Source organism: Hoplias malabaricus, chromosome 15 (assembly GCF_029633855.1).
Source record: "Hoplias malabaricus isolate fHopMal1 chromosome 15, fHopMal1.hap1, whole genome shotgun sequence".
In the NCBI taxonomy this organism is placed as follows: Eukaryota; Metazoa; Chordata; class Actinopteri; order Characiformes; family Erythrinidae; genus Hoplias; species Hoplias malabaricus.
This window is the reverse complement of record NC_089814.1, coordinates 26542116-26564586: the sequence shown is the minus strand read 5'-3', so window position 1 is coordinate 26564586 and position 22471 is coordinate 26542116.

Genomic DNA, 22471 nt, shown 5'->3' with positions numbered 1-22471 from the left:
TTTTCATAATGGCCCTGTGAATATAGCATTTGACATGATAGAATATGGAGAAATTGCGCATTTTTCTGAATTCAATGGATAATTTCTCTTTATTTTCAATGAGTCTCAAACATCTAACAGGCTCACTGAAGACACAATATAACATACTATAAATATCCTGAAGATGAAGATAATTTGATGTGGAAGTTTTTTCATAATGACCGTATAAACACAGCATTAGAGGTGATAGAATATATGGAGGACTTGCGTATTTCACTGGATATTTTCCCTTTATTTCCAAAGTGTCTCAAAAATGTAAAAGGCTCACTGATGACACAATATTACAGACTATAAACATCCTGAAGATGAAGAAATTCTGCTGAGGAATTTCTTTCATAATGGCCCTGTGAATATAGCATTTGACATGATAAAATATGGAGAAATTGCTCATTTGTCTAAATTCACTGGATGCTATCACTTTATTTTCAAAGTGTCTCAATAATTAGAAAAGCTCACCGAAGACACAATATAACAGACGAATAATATTTTGAAGATGAAGAAATGTTGCTGTGGAATTTTTTTCATAATGACCTTGTAAACACAGCATTAGGCGTGATTGAATTATGTGGAGAAATTGCGCATTTGTCTAAATTCACTGGATATTATCTCTTTATTTTCAAAGTGTCTCAAAAATCTAACAGGCTCACTGAAGACACAATATAACATACTATAAATATCCTGAAGATGAAGATATTTAGATGTGGAATTTTTTTTATAAAAACCGTATAAACACAGCATTAGTGGTGATTGAATTATGTGGAGAAATTGCGCATTTGTCTAAATTCACTGGATATTATCTCTTTATTTTCAATGAGTCTCAGAAATGTAAAAGGCTCATCGAAGACACAATATTACAGACTATAAACATCCTGAAGATGAAGAAATTCTACTGTGGAATTTTTTTCATAATGGCCCTGTGAATACAGCATTTGACATGATAGAATATGGAGAGATTGCACATTTGTCTAAATTCACTGGATATTTTCTCTTTATTTTCAATGAGTCTCAAAAATCTAAAAGGCTCACTGAAGACACAATATAACAGACGATTAATATCTTGAAGATGAAGAAATGTTGCTGTGGAATTTTTTTCATAATGACCTTGTAAACACAGCATTAGACAGAATAGAATTATGTTGAGAAATTGCACATTTGTCTAAATTCACTGGATATTTTCTCTTTATTTTCAATGAGTCTCAAACATCTAACAGGTTCACTGAAGACACAATATAACATACTATAAATTTCCTGAAGATGAAGATATTTTGATGTGGAAGTTTTTTCATAATGACCGTATAAACACAGCATTAGAGGTGATAGAATATATGGAGGACTTGCGCATTTGGCTAAATTCACTGGATATTTTCCCTTAATTTCCAAAGTGTCTCAAAAATGTAAAAGGCTAATTGAAGACACAATATTACAGACTATAAACATCCTCAAGATTAAGAAATTTTACTGTGGAGTTTTTTTCATAATGGCCCTGTGAATATAGCATTTGACATGATAGAATATGGAGAAATTGCGCATTTTTCTGAATTCAATGGATAATTTCTCTTTACTTTCAATGAGTCTCAAACATCTAACAGGCTCACTGAAGACACAATATAACATACTATAAATATCCTGAAGATGAAGATAATTTGATGTGGAAGTTTTTTCATAATGACCGTATAAACACAGCATTAGAGGTGATAGAATATATGGAGGACTTGCGTATTTGGCTAAATTCACTGGATATTTTCCCTTAATTTCCAAAGTGTCTCAAAAATGTAAAAGGCTAATTGAAGACACAATATTACAGACTATAAACATCCTCAAGATTAAGAAATTTTACTGTGGAGTTTTTTTCATAATGGCCCTGTGAATATAGCATTTGACATGATAGAATATGGAGAAATTGCGCATTTTTCTGAATTCAATGGATAATTTCTCTTTACTTTCAATGAGTCTCAAACATCTAACAGGCTCACTGAAGACACAATATAACATACTATAAATATCCTGAAGATGAAGATAATTTGATGTGGAAGTTTTTTCATAATGACCGTATAAACACAGCATTAGAGGTGATAGAATATATGGAGGACTTGCGTATTTGGCTAAATTCACTGGATATTTTCCCTTTATTTCCAAAGTGTCTCAAAAATGTAAAAGGCTCACTGATGACACAATATTACAGACTATAAACATCCTGAAGATGAAGAAATTCTGCTGAGGAATTTCTTTCATAATGGCCCTGTGAATATAGCATTTGACATGATAAAATATGGAGAAATTGCTCATTTGTCTAAATTCACTGGATGCTATCACTTTATTTTCAAAGTGTCTCAATAATTAGAAAAGCTCACCGAAGACACAATATAACAGACGAATAATATTTTGAAGATGAAGAAATGTTGCTGTGGAATTTTTTTTATGATGACCTTGTAAACACAGCATTAGGCGTGATTGAATTATGTGGAGAAATTGCGCATTTGTCTAAATTCACTGGATATTATCTCTTTATTTTCAAAGTGTCTCAAAAATCTAACAGGCTCACTGAAGACACAATATAACATACTATAAATATCCTGAAGATGAAGATATTTAGATGTGGAATTTTTTTTATAAAAACCGTATAAACACAGCATTAGTGGTGATTGAATTATGTGGAGAAATTGCGCATTTGTCTAAATTCACTGGATATTATCTCTTTATTTTCAATGAGTCTCAGAAATGTAAAAGGCTCATCGAAGACACAATATTACAGACTATAAACATCCTGAAGATGAAGAAATTCTACTGTGGAATTTTTTTCATAATGGCCCTGTGAATACAGCATTTGACATGATAGAATATGGAGAGATTGCACATTTGTCTAAATTCACTGGATATTTTCTCTTTATTTTCAATGAGTCTCAAAAATCTAAAAGGCTCACTGAAGACACAATATAACAGACGATTAATATCTTGAAGATGAAGAAATGTTGCTGTGGAATTTTTTTCATAATGACCTTGTAAACACAGCATTAGACAGAATAGAATTATGTTGAGAAATTGCACATTTGTCTAAATTCACTGGATATTTTCTCTTTATTTTCAATGAGTCTCAAACATCTAACAGGTTCACTGAAGACACAATATAACATACTATAAATATCCTGAAGATGAAGATAATTTGATGTGGAAGTTTTTTCATAATGACCGTATAAACACAGCATTAGAGGTGATAGAATATATGGAGGACTTGCGTATTTGGCTAAATTCACTGGATATTTTCCCTTTATTTCCAAAGTGTCTCAAAAATGTAAAAGGCTCACTGATGACACAATATTACAGACTATAAACATCCTGAAGATGAAGAAATTCTGCTGAGGAATTTCTTTCATAATGGCCCTGTGAATATAGCATTTGACATGATAAAATATGGAGAAATTGCTCATTTGTCTAAATTCACTGGATGCTATCACTTTATTTTCAAAGTGTCTCAATAATTAGAAAAGCTCACCGAAGACACAATATAACAGACGAATAATATTTTGAAGATGAAGAAATGTTGCTGTGGAATTTTTTTCATAATGACCTTGTAAACACAGCATTAGACAGAATAGAATTATGTTGAGAAATTGCACATTTGTCTAAATTCACTGGATATTTTCTCTTTATTTTCAATGAGTCTCAAACATCTAACAGGTTCACTGAAGACACAATATAACATACTATAAATTTCCTGAAGATGAAGATATTTTGATGTGGAAGTATTTTCATAATGACCGTATAAACACAGCATTAGAGGTGATAGAATATATGGAGGACTTGCGCATTTGGCTAAATTCACTGGATATTTTCCCTTAATTTCCAAAGTGTCTCAAAAATGTAAAAGGCTCATCGAAGACACAATATTACAGACTATAAACATCCTGAAGATGAAGAAATTGTACTGTGGAATTTTTTTCATAATGGCCCTGTGAATACAGCATTTGACATGATAGAATATGGAGAGATTGCACATTTGTCTAAATTCACTGGATATTTTCTCTTTATTTTCAATGAGTCTCAAAAATCTAAAATGCTCACTGAAGACACAATATAACAGACGAATAATATCTTGAAGATGAAGAAATGTTGCTGTGGAATTTTTTTCATAATGACCTTGTAAACACAGCATTAGACAGAATATAATTATGTTGAGAAATTGCACATTTGTCTAAATTCACTGGATATTTTCTCTTTATTTTCAATGAGTCTCAAACATCTAACAGGTTCACTGAAGACACAATATAACATACTATAAATTTCCTGAAGATGAAGATATTTTGATGTGGAAGTTTTTTCATAATGACCGTATAAACACAGCATTAGAGGTGATAGAATATATGGAGGACTTGCGCATTTGGCTAAATTCACTGGATATTTTCCCTTAATTTCCAAAGTGTCTCAAAAATGTAAAAGGCTAATTGAAGACACAATACTACAGACTATAAACATCCTCAAGATTAAGAAATTTTACTGTGGAGTTTTTTTTCATAATGGCCCTGTGAATATAGCATTTGACATGATAGAATATGGAGAAATTGCGCATTTTTCTGAATTCAATGGATATTTTCTCTTTATTTTCAATGAGTCTCAAAAATCTAACAGGCTCACTGAAGACACAATATAACATACTATAAATATCCTGAAGATGAACATATTTAGATGTGGAATTTTTTTTATAAAGACCGTATAAATACAGCATTAGGCGTGATTGAATTATGTGGAGAAATTGCGCATTTGTCTAAATTCACTGGATATTATCTCTTTATTTTCAAAGTGTCTCAAAAATCTAACAGGCTCACTGAAGACACAATATAACATACTATAAATATCCTGAAGATGAAGATATTTAGATGTGGAATTTTTTTTATAAAAACCGTATAAACACAGCATTAGTGGTGATTGAATTATGTGGAGAAATTGCGCATTTGTCTAAATTCACTGGATATTATCTCTTTATTTTCAATGAGTCTCAGAAATGTAAAAGGCTCATCGAAGACACAATATTACAGACTATAAACATCCTGAAGATGAAGAAATTCTACTGTGGAATTTTTTTCATAATGGCCCTGTGAATACAGCATTTGACATGATAGAATATGGAGAGATTGCACATTTGTCTAAATTCACTGGATATTTTCTCTTTATTTTCAATGAGTCTCAAAAATCTAAGAGGCTCACTGAAGACACAATATAACAGACGATTAATATCTTGAAGATGAAGAAATGTTGCTGTGGAATTTTTTTCATAATGACCTTGTAAACACAGCATTAGACAGAATAGAATTATGTTGAGAAATTGCACATTTGTCTAAATTCACTGGATATTTTCTATTTATTTTCAATGAGTCTCAAACATCTAACAGGTTCACTGAAGACACAATATAACATACTATAAATTTCCTGAGGATGAAGATATTTTGATGTGGAAGTTTTTTCATAATGACCGTATAAACACAGCATTAGAGGTGATAGAATATATGGAGAACTTGCGCATTTGGCTAAATTCACTGGATATTTTCCCTTTATTTCCAAAGTGTCTCAAAAATGTAAAAGGCTCACTGAAGACACAATATAACATACTATAAATATCCTGAAGATGAAGATATTTAGATGTGGAATTTTTTTTATAAAAACCGTATAAACACAGCATTAGTGGTGATTGAATTATGTGGAGAAATTGCGCATTTGTCTAAATTCACTGGATATTATCTCTTTATTTTCAATGAGTCTCAGAAATGTAAAAGGCTCATCGAAGACACAATATTACAGACTATAAACATCCTGAAGATGAAGAAATTCTACTGTGGAGTTTTTTTCATAATGGCCCTGTGAATATAGCATTTGACATGATAGAATATGGAGAAATTGCGCATTTGTCTAAATTCACTGGATATTATCTCTTTATTTTCAAAGTGTCTCAAAAATCTAACAGGCTCACTTAAGACACAATATAACATACTATAAATATCCTGAAGATGAAGATATTTAGATGTGGAATTTTTTTTATAAAAACCGTATAAACACAGCATTAGTGGTGATTGAATTATGTGGAGAAATTGCGCATTTGTCTAAATTCACTGGATATTATCTCTTTATTTTCAATGAGTCTCAGAAATGTAAAAGGCTCATCGAAGACACAATATTACAGACTATAAACGTCCTCAAGATGAAGAAATTCTACTGTGGAATTTTTTTCATAATGGCCCTGTGAATACAGCATTTGACATGATAGAATATGGAGAGATTGCACATTTGTCTAAATTCAATAGATATTTTCTCTTTATTTTCAATGAGTCTCAAAAATCTAAAAGGCTCACTGAAGACACATTATAACGGACGATCAATACCTTGAAGATGAAGAAATGTTGCTGTGGAATTTTTTTCATAATGACCTTGTAAACACAGCATTAGACAGAATAGAATTATGTTGAGAAATTGCACATTTGTCTAAATTCACTGGATATTTTCTCTTTATTTTCAATGAGTCTCAAACATCTAACAGGTTCACTGAAGACACAATATAACATACTATAAATTTCCTGAAGATGAAGATATTTTGATGTGGAAGTTTTTTCATAATGACCGTATAAACACAGCATTAGAGGTGATAGAATATATGGAGGACTTGCGCATTTGGCTAAATTCACTGGATATTTTCCCTTAATTTCCAAAGTGTCTCAAAAATGTAAAAGGCTAATTGAAGACACAATACTACAGACTATAAACATCCTCAAGATTAAGAAATTTTACTGTGGAGTTTTTTTTCATAATGGCCCTGTGAATATAGCATTTGACATGATAGAATATGGAGAAATTGCGCATTTTTCTGAATTCAATGGATATTTTCTCTTTATTTTCAATGAGTCTCAAAAATCTAACAGGCTCACTGAAGACACAATATAACATACTATAAATATCCTGAAGATGAACATATTTAGATGTGGAAGTATTTTCATAATGACCGTATAAACACAGCATTAGAGGTGATAGAATATATGGAGGACTTGCGCATTTGGCTAAATTCACTGGATATTTTCCCTTTATTTCCAAAGTGTCTCAAAAATGTAAAAGGCTCACTGATGACACAATATTACAGACTATAAACATCCTGAAGATGAAGAAATTCTGCTGAGGAATTTCTTTCATAATGGCCCTGTGAATATAGCATTTGACATGATAAAATATGGAGAAATTGCTCATTTGTCTAAATTCACTGGATGCTATCACTTTATTTTCAAAGTGTCTCAATAATTAGAAAAGCTCACCGAAGACACAATATAACAGAATATTAATACCCTGAATATGAAGATATTTTGATGTGGATTTTTTTTTTTAATTGCCCTATAACAGCGGTGGACATGATAGAATATGTGGAGATCTCATACATGTGCCTAAATTAATTGGATATTTTCTCTTTTTTATCAAAGAGTCTCAAACATCTAAAAGGCTCACTGAAGACACAATATAACAGGCGAATAATATCTCGAAGATGAAGAAATTTTGCTATAGATTTTTTTTATAATGACCTTGTAAACACAGCATTAGAGATAATAGAATTATGTGGAGAAATTGCGCATTTGTATAAATTCACCGGATATTATCTCTTTATTTTCAAAGTGTCTCAATAATGTAAAAGGCTCATCGAAGACACAATATTACAGACTATAAACATCCTGAAGATGAAGAAATTGTACTGTGGAATTTTTTTCATAATGGCCCTGTGAATACAGCATTTGACATGATAGAATATGGAGAGATTGCACATTTGTCTAAATTCACTGGATATTTTCTCTTTATTTTCAATGAGTCTCAAAAATCTAAAATGCTCACTGAAGACACAATATAACAGACGAATAATATCTTGAAGATGAAGAAATGTTGCTGTGGAATTTTTTTCATAATGACCTTGTAAACACAGCATTAGACAGAATAGAATTATGTTGAGAAATTGCACATTTGTCTAAATTCACTGGATATTTTCTCTTTATTTTCAATGAGTCTCAAACATCTAACAGGTTCACTGAAGACACAATATAACATACTATAAATTTCCTGAAGATGAAGATATTTTGATGTGGAAGTTTTTTCATAATGACCGTATAAACACAGCATTAGAGGTGATAGAATATATGGAGGACTTGCGCATTTGGCTAAATTCACTGGATATTTTCCCTTAATTTCCAAAGTGTCTCAAAAATGTAAAAGGCTAATTGAAGACACAATACTACAGACTATAACCATCCTCAAGATTAAGAAATTTTACTGTGGAGTTTTTTATTCATAATGGCCCTGTGAATATAGCATTTGACATGATAGAATATGGAGAAATTGCGCATTTTTCTGAATTCAATGGATATTTTCTCTTTATTTTCAATGAGTCTCAAACATCTAACAGGCTCACTGAAGACACAATATAACATACTATAAATATCCTGAAGATGAAGATAATTTGATGTGGAAGTTTTTTCATAATGACCGTATAAACACAGCATTAGAGGTGATAGAATATATGGAGGACTTGCGTATTTGGCTAAATTCACTGGATATTTTCCCTTTATTTCCAAAGTGTCTCAAAAATGTAAAAGGCTCACTGATGACACAATATTACAGACTATAAACATCCTGAAGATGAAGAAATTCTGCTGAGGAATTTCTTTCATAATGGCCCTGTGAATATAGCATTTGACATGATAAAATATGGAGAAATTGCTCATTTGTCTAAATTCACTGGATAGTATCACTTTATTTTCAAAGTGTCTCAATAATTAGAAAAGCTCACCGAAGACACAATATAACAGAATATTAATACCCTGAATATGAAGATATTTTGATGTGGATTTTTTTTTAATTGCCCTATAACAGCGGTGGACATGATAGAATATGTGGAGATCTCATACATGTGCCTAAATTAATTGGATATTTTCTCTTTTTTATCAAAGAGTCTCAAACATCTAAAAGGCTCACTGAAGACACAATATAACAGACGATTAATATCTTGAAGATGAAGAAATTTTGCTGTGGATTTTTTTTATAATGACCTTGTAAACACAGCAATATAGATAATAGAATTATGTGGAGAAATTGCGCATTTGTATAAATTCACTGGATATTATCTCTTTATTTTCAAAGTGTCTCAAAAATGTAAAAGGCTCATCGAAGACACAATATTACAGACTATAAAAATCCTGAAGATGAAGAAATTGTACTGTGGAATTTTTTTCATAATGGCCCTGTGAATACAGCATTTGACATGATAGAATATGGAGAGATTGCACATTTGTCTAAATTCACTGGATATTTTCTCTTTATTTTCAATGAGTCTCAAAAATCTAAAATGCTCACTGAAGACACAATATAACAGACGAATAATATTTTGAAGATGAAGAAATGTTGCTGTGGAATTTTTTTCATAATGACCTTGTAAACACAGCATTAGACAGAATAGAATCATGTTGAGAAATTGCACATTTGTCTAAATTCACTGGATATTTTCTCTTTATTTTCAATGAGTCTCAAACATCTAACAGGTTCACTGAAGACACAATATAACATACTATAAATTTCCTGAAGATGAAGATATTTTGATGTGGAAGTATTTTCATAATGACCGTATAAACACAGCATTAGAGGTGATAGAATATATGGAGGATTTGCGCATTTGGCTAAATTCACTGGATATTTTCCCTTAATTTCCAAAGTGTCTCAAAAATGTAAAAGGCTAATTGAAGACACCATACTACAGACTATAAACATCCTCAAGATTAAGAAATTTTACTGTGGAGTTTTTTTTCATAATGGCCCTGTGAATATAGCATTTGACATGATAGAATATGGAGAAATTGCGCATTTTTCTGAATTCAATGGATAATTTCTCTTTATTTTCAATGAGTCTCAAACATCTAACAGGCTCACTGAAGACACAATATAACATACTATAAATATCCTGAAGATGAAGATAATTTGATGTGGAAGTTTTTTCATAATGACCGTATAAACACAGCATTAGAGGTGATAGAATATATGGAGGACTTGCGTATTTGGCTAAATTCACTGGATATTTTCCCTTTATTTCCAAAGTGTCTCAAAAATGTAAAAGGCTCACTGATGACACAATATTACAGACTATAAACATCCTGAAGATGAAGAAATTCTGCTGAGGAATTTCTTTCATAATGGCCCTGTGAATATAGCATTTGACATGATAAAATATGGGGAAATTGCTCATTTGTCTAAATTCACTGAATAGTATCACTTTATTTTCAAAGTGTCTCAATAATTAGAAAAGCTCACCGAAGACACAATATAACAGAATATTAATACCCTGAATATGAAGGTATTTTGATGTGGATTTTTTTTTTAATTGCCCTATAACAGCGGTGGACATGATAGAATATGTGGAGATCTCATACATGTGCCTAAATTAATTGGATATTTTCTCTTTTTTATCAAAGAGTCTCAAACATCTAAAAGGCTCACTGAAGACACAATATAACAGACGATTAATATCTCGAAGATGAAGAAATTTTGCTGTAGATTTTTTTTATAATGACCTTGTAAACACAGCATTAGAGATAATAGAATTATGTGGAGAAATTGCGCATTTGTATAAATTCACTGGATATTATCTCTTTATTTTCAAAGTGTCTCAAAAATGTAAAAGGCTCATCAAAGACACAATATTACAGACTATAAACATCCTGAAGATGAAGAAATTGTACTGTGGAATTTTTTTCATAATGGCCCTGTGAATACAGCATTTGACATGATAGAATATGGAGAGATTGCACATTTGTCTAAATTCACTGGATATTTTCTCTTTATTTTCAATGAGTCTCAAAAATCTAAAATGCTCACTGAAGACACAATATAACAGACGAATAATATTTTGAAGATGAAGAAATGTTGCTGTGGAATTTTTTTCATAATGACCTTGTAAACACAGCATTAGACAGAATAGAATCATGTTGAGAAATTGCACATTTGTCTAAATTCACTGGATATTTTCTCTTTATTTTCAATGAGTCTCAAACATCTAACAGGTTCACTGAAGACACAATATAACATACTATAAATTTCCTGAAGATGAAGATATTTTGATGTGGAAGTTTTTTCATAATGACCGTATAAACACAGCATTACAGGTGATAGAATATATGGAGGACTTGCGCATTTGGCTAAATTCACTGGATATTTTCCCTTAATTTCCAAAGTGTCTCAAAAATGTAAAAGGCTAATTGAAGACACCATACTACAGACTATAAACATCCTCAAGATTAAGAAATTTTACTGTGGAGTTTTTTTTCATAATGGCCCTGTGAATATAGCATTTGACATGATAGAATATGGAGAAATTGCACATTTTTCTGAATTCAATGGATAATTTCTCTTTATTTTCAATGAGTCTCAAACATCTAACAGGCTCACTGAAGACACAATATAACATACTATAAATATCCTGAAGATGAAGATAATTTGATGTGGAAGTTTTTTCATAATGACCGTATAAACACAGCATTAGAGGTGATAGAATATATGGAGGACTTGCGTATTTGGCTAAATTCACTGGATATTTTCCCTTTATTTCCAAAGTGTCTCAAAAATGTAAAAGGCTCACTGATGACACAATATTACAGACTATAAACATCCTGAAGATGAAGAAATTCTGCTGAGGAATTTCTTTCATAATGGCCCTGTGAATATAGCATTTGACATGATAAAATATGGAGAAATTGCTCATTTGTCTAAATTCACTGGATAGTATCACTTTATTTTCAAAGTGTCTCAATAATTAGAAAAGCTCACCGAAGACACAATATAACAGAATATTAATACCCTGAATATGAAGATATTTTGATGTGGATTTTTTTTTTAATTGCCCTATAACAGCGGTGGACATGATAGAATATGTGGAGATCTCATACATGTGCCTAAATTAATTGGATATTTTCTCTTTTTTATCAAAGAGTCTCAAACATCTAAAAGGCTCACTGAAGACACAATATAACAGACGATTAATATCTCGAAGATGAAGAAATTTTGCTGTAGATTTTTTTTATAATGACCTTGTAAACACAGCATTAGAGATAATAGAATTATGTGGAGAAATTGCGCATTTGTATAAATTCACTGGATATTATCTCTTTATTTTCAAAGTGTCTCAAAAATGTAAAAGGCTCATCGAAGACACAATATTACAGACTATAAACATCCTGAAGATGAAGAAATTCTACTGTGGAATTTTTTTCATAATGGCCCTGTGAATACAGCATTTGACATGATAGAATATGGAGAGATTGCACATTTGTCTAAATTCACTGGATATTTTCTCTTTATTTTCAATGAGTCTCAAAAATCTAAAATGCTCACTGAAGACACAATATAACAGACGAATAATATTTTGAAGATGAAGAAATGTTGCTGTGGAATTTTTTTCATAATGACCTTGTAAACACAGCATTAGACAGAATAGAATTATGTTGAGAAATTGCACATTTGTCTAAATTCACTGGATATTTTCTCTTTATTTTCAATGAGTCTCAAACATCTAACAGGTTCACTGAAGACACAATATAACATACTATAAATTTCCTGAAGATGAAGATATTTTGATGTGGAAGTATTTTCATAATGACCGTATAAACACAGCATTAGAGGTGATAGAATATATGGAGGACTTGCGCATTTGGCTAAATTCACTGGATATTTTCCCTTAATTTCCAAAGTGTCTCAAAAATGTAAAAGGCTAATTGAAGACACAATACTACAGACTATAAACATCCTCAAGATTAAGAAATTTTACTGTGGAGTTTTTTTTCATAATGGCCCTGTGAATATAGCATTTGAAATGATAGAATATGGAGAAATTGCGCATTTTTCTGAATTCAATGGATAATTTCTCTTTATTTTCAATGAGTCTCAAACATCTAACAGGCTCACTGAAGACACAATATAACATACTATAAATATCCTGAAGATGAAGATAATTTGATGTGGAAGTTTTTTCATAATGACCGTATAAACACAGCATTAGAGGTGATAGAATATATGGAGGACTTGCGTATTTGGCTAAATTCACTGGATATTTTCCCTTTATTTCCAAAGTGTCTCAAAAATGTAAAAGGCTCACTGATGACACAATATTACAGACTATAAACATCCTGAAGATGAAGAAATTCTGCTGAGGAATTTCTTTCATAATGGCCCTGTGAATATAGCATTTGACATGATAAAATATGGAGAAATTGCTCATTTGTCTAAATTCACTGGATAGTATCACTTTATTTTCAAAGTGTCTCAATAATTAGAAAAGCTCAATGAAGACACAATATAACAGAATATTAATACCCTGAATATGAAGATATTTTGATGTGGATTTTTTTTTAATTGCCCTATAACAGCGGTGGACATGATAGAATATGTGGAGATCTCATACATGTGCCTAAATTAATTGGATATTTTCTCTTTTTTATCAAAGAGTCTCAAACATCTAAAAGGCTCACTGAAGACACAATATAACAGACGATTAATATCTTGAAGATGAAGAAATTTTGCTGTGGATTTTTTTTATAATGACCTTGTAAACACAGCATTAGAGATAATCGAATTATGTGGAGAAATTGCGCATTTGTATAAATTCACTGGATATTATCTCTTTATTTTCAAAGTGTCTCAAAAATGTAAAAGGCTCATCGAAGACACAATATTACAGACTATAAACATCCTGAAGATGAAGAAATTGTACTGTGGAATTTTTTTCATAATGGCCCTTTGAATACAGCATTTGACATGATAGAATATGGAGAGATTGCACATTTGTCTAAATTCACTGGATATTTTCTCTTTATTTTCAATGAGTCTCAAAAATCTAAAATGCTCACTGAAGACACAATATAACAGACGAATAATATCTTGAAGATGAAGAAATGTTGCTGTGGAATTTTTTTCATAATGACCTTGTAAACACAGCATTAGACAGAATATAATTATGTTGAGAAATTGCACATTTGTCTAAATTCACTGGATATTTTCTCTTTATTTTCAATGAGTCTCAAACATCTAACAGGTTCACTGAAGACACAATATAACATACTATAAATTTCCTGAAGATGAAGATATTTTGATGTGGAAGTTTTTTCATAATGACCGTATAAACACAGCATTAGAGGTGATAGAATATATGGAGGACTTGCGCATTTGGCTAAATTCACTGGATATTTTCCCTTTATTTCCAAAGTGTCTCAAAAATGTAAAAGGCTCACTGATGACACAATATTACAGACTATAAACATCCTGAAGATGAAGAAATTCTGCTGAGGAATTTCTTTAATAATGGCCCTGTGAATATAGCATTTGACATGATAAAATATGGAGAAATTGCTCATTTGTCTAAATTCACTGGATAGTATCACTTTATTTTCAAAGTGTCTCAATAATTAGAAAAGCTCACCGAAGACACAATATAACAGAATATTAATACCCTGAATATGAAGATATTTTGATGTGGATTTTTTTTTTAATTGCCCTATAACAGCGGTGGACATGATAGAATATGTGGAGATCTCATACATGTGCCTAAATTAATTGGATATTTTCTCTTTTTTATCAAAGAGTCTCAAACATCTAAAAGGCTCACTGAAGACACAATATAACAGACGATTAATATCTCGAAGATGAAGAAATTTTGCTGTAGATTTTTTTTATAATGACCTTGTAAACACAGCATTAGAGATAATAGAATTATGTGGAGAAATTGCGCATTTGTATAAATTCACTGGATATTATCTCTTTATTTTCAAAGTGTCTCAAAAATGTAAAAGGCTCATCGAAGACACAATATTACAGACTATAAACATCCTGAAGATGAAGAAATTGTACTGTGGAATTTTTTTCATAATGGCCCTGTGAATACAGCATTTGACATGATAGAATATGGAGAGATTGCACATTTGTCTAAATTCACTGGATATTTTCTCTTTATTTTCAATGAGTCTCAAAAATCTAAAATGCTCACTGAAGACACAATATAACAGACGAATAATATTTTGAAGATGAAGAAATGTTGCTGTGGAATTTTTTTCATAATGACCTTGTAAACACAGCATTAGACAGAATAGAATTATGTTGAGAAATTGCACATTTGTCTAAATTCACTGGATATTTTCTCTTTATTTTCAATGAGTCTCAAACATCTAACAGGTTCACTGAAGACACAATATAACATACTATAAATTTCCTGAAGATGAAGATATTTTGATGTGGAAGTTTTTTCATAATGACCGTATAAACACAGCATTAGAGGTGATAGAATATATGGAGGACTTGCGCATTTGGCTAAATTCACTGGATATTTTCCCTTAATTTCCAAAGTGTCTCAAAAATGTAAAAGGCTAATTGAAGACACCATACTACAGACTATAAACATCCTCAAGATTAAGAAATTTTACTGTGGAGTTTTTTTTCATAATGGCCCTGTGAATATAGCATTTGACATGATAGAATATGGAGAAATTGCGCATTTTTCTGAATTCAATGGATAATTTCTCTTTATTTTCAATGAGTCTCAAACATCTAACAGGCTCACTGAAGACACAATATAACATACTATAAATATCCTGAAGATGAAGATAATTTGATGTGGAAGTTTTTTCATAATGACCGTATAAACACAGCATTAGAGGTGATAGAATATATGGAGGACTTGCGTATTTGGCTAAATTCACTGGATATTTTCCCTTTATTTCCAAAGTGTCTCAAAAATGTAAAAGGCTCACTGATGACACAATATTACAGACTATAAACATCCTGAAGATGAAGAAATTCTGCTGAGGAATTTCTTTCATAATGGCCCTGTGAATATAGCATTTGACATGATAAAATATGGAGAAATTGCTCATTTGTCTAAATTCACTGGATAGTATCACTTTATTTTCAAAGTGTCTCAATAATTAGAAAAGCTCACCGAAGACACAATATAACAGAATATTAATACCCTGAATATGAAGATATTTTGATGTGGATTTTTTTTTTAATTGCCCTATAACAGCGGTGGACATGATAGAATATGTGGAGATCTCATACATGTGCCTAAATTAATTGGATATTTTCTCTTTTTTATCAAAGAGTCTCAAACATCTAAAAGGCTCACTGAAGACACAATATAACAGACGATTAATATCTCGAAGATGAAGAAATTTTGCTGTAGATTTTTTTTATAATGACCTTGTAAACACAGCATTAGAGATAATAGAATTATGTGGAGAAATTGCGCATTTGTATAAATTCACCGGATATTATCTCTTTATTTTCAAAGTGTCTCAATAATGTAAAAGGCTCATCGAAGACACAATATTACAGACTATAAACATCCTGAAGATGAAGAAATTGTACTGTGGAATTTTTTTCATAATGGCCCTGTGAATACAGCATTTGACATGATAGAATATGGAGAGATTGCACATTTGTCTAAATTCACTGGATATTTTCTCTTTATTTTCAATGAGTCTCAAAAATCTAAAATGCTCACTGAAGACACAATATAACAGACGAATAATATCTTGAAGATGAAGAAATGTTGCTGTGGAATTTTTTTCATAATGACCTTGTAAACACAGCATTAGACAGAATAGAATTATGTTGAGAAATTGCACATTTGTCTAAATTCACTGGATATTTTCTCTTTATTTTCAATGAGTCTCAAACATCTAACAGGTTCACTGAAGACACAATATAACATACTATAAATTTCCTGAAGATGAAGATATTTTGATGTGGAAGTTTTTTCATAATGACCGTATAAACACAGCATTAGAGGTGATAGAATATATGGAGGACTTGCGCATTTGGCTAAATTCACTGGATATTTTCCCTTAATTTCCAAAGTGTCTCAAAAATGTAAAAGGCTAATTGAAGACACAATACTACAGACTATAACCATCCTCAAGATTAAGAAATTTTACTGTGGAGTTTTTTTTTCATAATGGCCCTGTGAATATAGCATTTGACATGATAGAATATGGAGAAATTGCGCTTTTTTCTGAATTCAATGGATATTTTCTCTTTATTTTCAATGAGTCTCAAAAATCTAACAGGCTCACTGAAGACACAATATAACATACTATAAATATCCTGAAGATGAAGATATTTAGATGTGGAATTTTTTTTATAAAGACCGTATAAATACAGCATTAGGCGTGATTGAATTATGCGGAGAAATTGCGCATTTGGCTAAATTCACTGGATATTATGTCTTTATTTTCAAAGTGTCTCATAAATCTAACAGGCTCACTGAAGACACAATATAACATACTATAAATATCCTGAAGATGAAGATATTTTGATGTGGAAGTATTTTCATAATGACCGTATAAACACAGCATTAGAGGTGATAGAATATATGGAGGACTTGCGCATTTGGCTAAATTCACTGGATATTTTCCCTTAATTTCCAAAGTGTCTCAAAAATGTAAAAGGCTAATTGAAGACACAATACTACAGACTATAAACATCCTCAAGATTAAGAAATTTTACCGTGGAGTTTTTTTTCATAATGGCCCTGTGAATATAGCATTTGACATGATAGAATATGGAGAAATTGCGCATTTTTCTGAATTCAATGGATAATTTCTCTTTATTTTCAATGAGTCTCAAACATCTAACAGGCTCACTGAAGACACAATATAACATACTATAAATATCCTGAAGATGAAGATAATTTGATGTGGAAGTTTTTTCATAATGACCGTATAAACACAGCATTAGAGGTGATAGAATATATGGAGGACTTGCGTATTTGGCTAAATTCACTGGATATTTTCCCTTTATTTCCAAAGTGTCTCAAAAATGTAAAAGGCTCACTGATGACACAATATTACAGACTATAAACATCCTGAAGATGAAGAAATTCTGCTGAGGAATTTCTTTCATAATGGCCCTGTGAATATAGAATTTGACATGATAAAATATGGAGAAATTGCTCATTTGTCTAAATTCACTGGATGCTATCACTTTATTTTCAAAGTGTCTCAATAATTAGAAAAGCTCACCGAAGACACAATATAACAGAATATTAATACCCTGAATATGAAGATATTTTGATGTGTATTTTTTTTAATTGCCCTATAACAGCGGTGGACATGATAGAATATGTGGAGATCTCATACATGTGCCTAAATTAATTGGATATTTTCTCTTTTTTATCAAAGAGTCTCAAACATCTAAAAGGCTCACTGAAGACACAATATAACAGACGATTAATATCTTGAAGATGAAGAAATTTTGCTGTAGATTTTTTTTATAATGACCTTGTAAACACAGCATTAGAGATAATAGAATTATGTGGAGAAATTGCGCATTTGTATAAATTCACTGGATATTATCTCTTTATTTTCAAAGTGTCTCAAAAATGTAAAAGGCTCATCGAAGACACAATATTACAGACTATAAAAATCCTGAAGATGAAGAAATTGTACTGTGGAATTTTTTTCATAATGGCCCTGTGAATACAGCATTTGACATGATAGAATATGGAGAGATTGCACATTTGTCTAAATTCACTGGATATTTTCTCTTTATTTTCAATGAGTCTCAAAAATCTAAAATGCTCACTGAAGACACAATATAACAGACGAATAATATTTTGAAGATGAAGAAATGTTGCTGTGGAATTTTTTTCATAATGACCTTGTAAACACAGCATTAGACAGAATAGAATCATGTTGAGAAATTGCACATTTGTCTAAATTCACTGGATATTTTCTCTTTATTTTCAATGAGTCTCAAACATCTAACAGGTTCACTGAAGACACAATATAACATACTATAAATTTCCTGAAGATGAAGATATTTTGATGTGGAAGTATTTTCATAATGACCGTATAAACACAGCATTAGAGGTGATAGAATATATGGAGGATTTGCGCATTTGGCTAAATTCACTGGATATTTTCCCTTAATTTCCAAAGTGTCTCAAAAATGTAAAAGGCTAATTGAAGACACCATACTACAGACTATAAACATCCTCAAGATTAAGAAATTTTACTGTGGAGTTTTTTTTCATAATGGCCCTGTGAATATAGCATTTGACATGATAGAATATGGAGAAATTGCGCATTTTTCTGAATTCAATGGATAATTTCTCTTTATTTTCAATGAGTCTCAAACATCTAACAGGCTCACTGAAGACACAATATAACATACTATAAATATCCTGAAGATGAAGATAATTTGATGTGGAAGTTTTTTCATAATGACCGTATAAACACAGCATTAGAGGTGATAGAATATATGGAGGACTTGCGTATTTGGCTAAATTCACTGGATATTTTCCCTTTATTTCCAAAGTGTCTCAAAAATGTAAAAGGCTCACTGATGACACAATATTACAGACTATAAACATCCTGAAGATGAAGAAATTCTGCTGAGGAATTTCTTTCATAATGGCCCTGTGAATATAGCATTTGACATGATAAAATATGGGGAAATTGCTCATTTGTCTAAATTCACTGAATAGTATCACTTTATTTTCAAAGTGTCTCAATAATTAGAAAAGCTCACCGAAGACACAATATAACAGAATATTAATACCCTGAATATGAAGGTATTTTGATGTGGATTTTTTTTTTAATTGCCCTATAACAGCGGTGGACATGATAGAATATGTGGAGATCTCATACATGTGCCTAAATTAATTGGATATTTTCTCTTTTTTATCAAAGAGTCTCAAACATCTAAAAGGCTCACTGAAGACACAATATAACAGACGATTAATATCTCGAAGATGAAGAAATTTTGCTGTAGATTTTTTTTATAATGACCTTGTAAACACAGCATTAGAGATAATAGAATTATGTGGAGAAATTGCGCATTTGTATAAATTCACTGGATATTATCTCTTTATTTTCAAAGTGTCTCAAAAATGTAAAAGGCTCATCGAAGACACAATATTACAGACTATAAACATCCTGAAGATGAAGAAATTCTACTGTGGAATTTTTTTCATAATGGCCCTGTGAATACAGCATTTGACATGATAGAATATGGAGAGATTGAACATTTGTCTAAATTCACTGGATATTTTCTCTTTATTTTCAATGAGTCTCAAAAATCTAAAATGCTCACTGAAGACACAATATAACAGACGAATAATATTTTGAAGATGAAGAAATGTTGCTGTGGAATTTTTTTCATAATGACCTTGTAAACACAGCATTAGACAGAATAGAATTATGTTGAGAAATTGCACATTTGTCTAAATTCACTGGATATTTTCTCTTTATTTTCAATGAGTCTCAAACATCTAACAGGTTCACTGAAGACACAATATAACATACTATAAATTTCCTGAAGATGAAGATATTTTGATGTGGAAGTATTTTCATAATGACCGTATAAACACAGCATTAGAGGTGATAGAATATATGGAGGACTTCTGCATTTGGCTAAATTCACTGGATATTTTCCCTTAATTTCCAAAGTGTCTCAAAAATGTAAAAGGCTAATTGAAGACACAATACTACAGACTATAAACATCCTCAAGATTAAGAAATTTTACTGTGGAGTTTTTTTTCATAATGGCCCTGTGAATATAGCATTTGACATGATAGAATATGGAGAAATTGCGCATTTTTCTGAATTCAATGGATAATTTCTCTTTATTTTCAATGAGTCTCAAACATCTAACAGGCTCACTGAAGACACAATATAACATACTATAAATATCCTGAAGATGAAGATAATTTGATGTGGAAGTTTTTTCATAATGACCGTATAAACACAGCATTAGAGGTGATAGAATATATGGAGGACTTGCGTATTTGGCTAAATTCACTGGATATTTTCCCTTTATTTCCAAAGTGTCTCAAAAATGTAAAAGGCTCACTGATGACACAATATTACAGACTATAAACATCCTGAAGATGAAGAAATTCTGCTGAGGAATTTCTTTCATAATGGCCCTGTGAATATAGCATTTGACATGATAAAATATGGAGAAATTGCTCATTTGTCTAAATTCACTGGATGCTATCACTTTATTTTCAAAGTGTCTCAATAATTAGAAAAGCTCACCGAAGACACAATATAACAGAATATTAATACCCTGAATATGAAGATATTTTGATGTGTATTTTTTTAATTGCCCTATAACAGCGGTGGACATGATAGAATATGTGGAGATCTCATACATGTGCCTAAATTAATTGGATATTTTCTCTTTTTTATCAAAGAGTCTCAAACATCAAAAAGGCTCACTGAAGACACAATATAACAGACGATTAATATCTTGAAGATGAAGAAATTTTGCTGTAGATTTTTTTTATAATGACCTTGTAAACACAGCATTAGAGTTAATAGAATTATGTGGAGAAATTGCGCATTTGTATAAATTCACTGGATATTATCTCTTTATTTTCAAAGTGTCTCAAAAATGTAAAAGGCTCATCAAAGACACAATATTACAGACTATAAACATCCTGAAGATGAAGAAATTGTACTGTGGAATTTTTTTCATAATGGCCCTGTGAATACAGCATTTGACATGATAGAATATGGAGAGATTGCACATTTGTCTAAATTCACTGGATATTTTCTCTTTATTTTCAATGAGTCTCAAAAATCTAAAATGCTCACTGAAGACACAATATAACAGACGAATAATATTTTGAAGATGAAGAAATGTTGCTGTGGAATTTTTTTCATAATGACCTTGTAAACACAGCATTAGACAGAATAGAATCATGTTGAGAAATTGCACATTTGTCTAAATTCACTGGATATTTTCTCTTTATTTTCAATGAGTCTCAAACATCTAACAGGTTCACTGAAGACACAATATAACATACTATAAATTTCCTGAAGATGAAGATATTTTGATGTGGAAGTTTTTTCATAATGACCGTATAAACACAGCATTAGAGGTGATAGAATATATGGAGGACTTGCGCATTTGGCTAAATTCACTGGATATTTTCCCTTAATTTCCAAAGTGTCTCAAAAATGTAAAAGGCTAATTGAAGACACCATACTACAGACTATAAACATCCTCAAGATTAAGAAATTTTACTGTGGAGTTTTTTTTCATAATGGCCCTGTGAATATAGCATTTGACATGATAGAATATGGAGAAATTGCGCATTTTTCTGAATTCAATGGATAATTTCTCTTTATTTTCAATGAGTCTCAAACATCTAACAGGCTCACTGAAGACACAATATAACATACTATAAATATCCTGAAGATGAAGATAATTTGATGTGGAAGTTTTTTCATAATGACCGTATAAACACAGCATTAGAGGTGATAGAATATATGGAGGACTTGCGTATTTGGCTAAATTCACTGGATATTTTCCCTTTATTTCCAAAGTGTCTCAAAAATGTAAAAGGCTCACTGATGACACAATATTACAGACTATAAA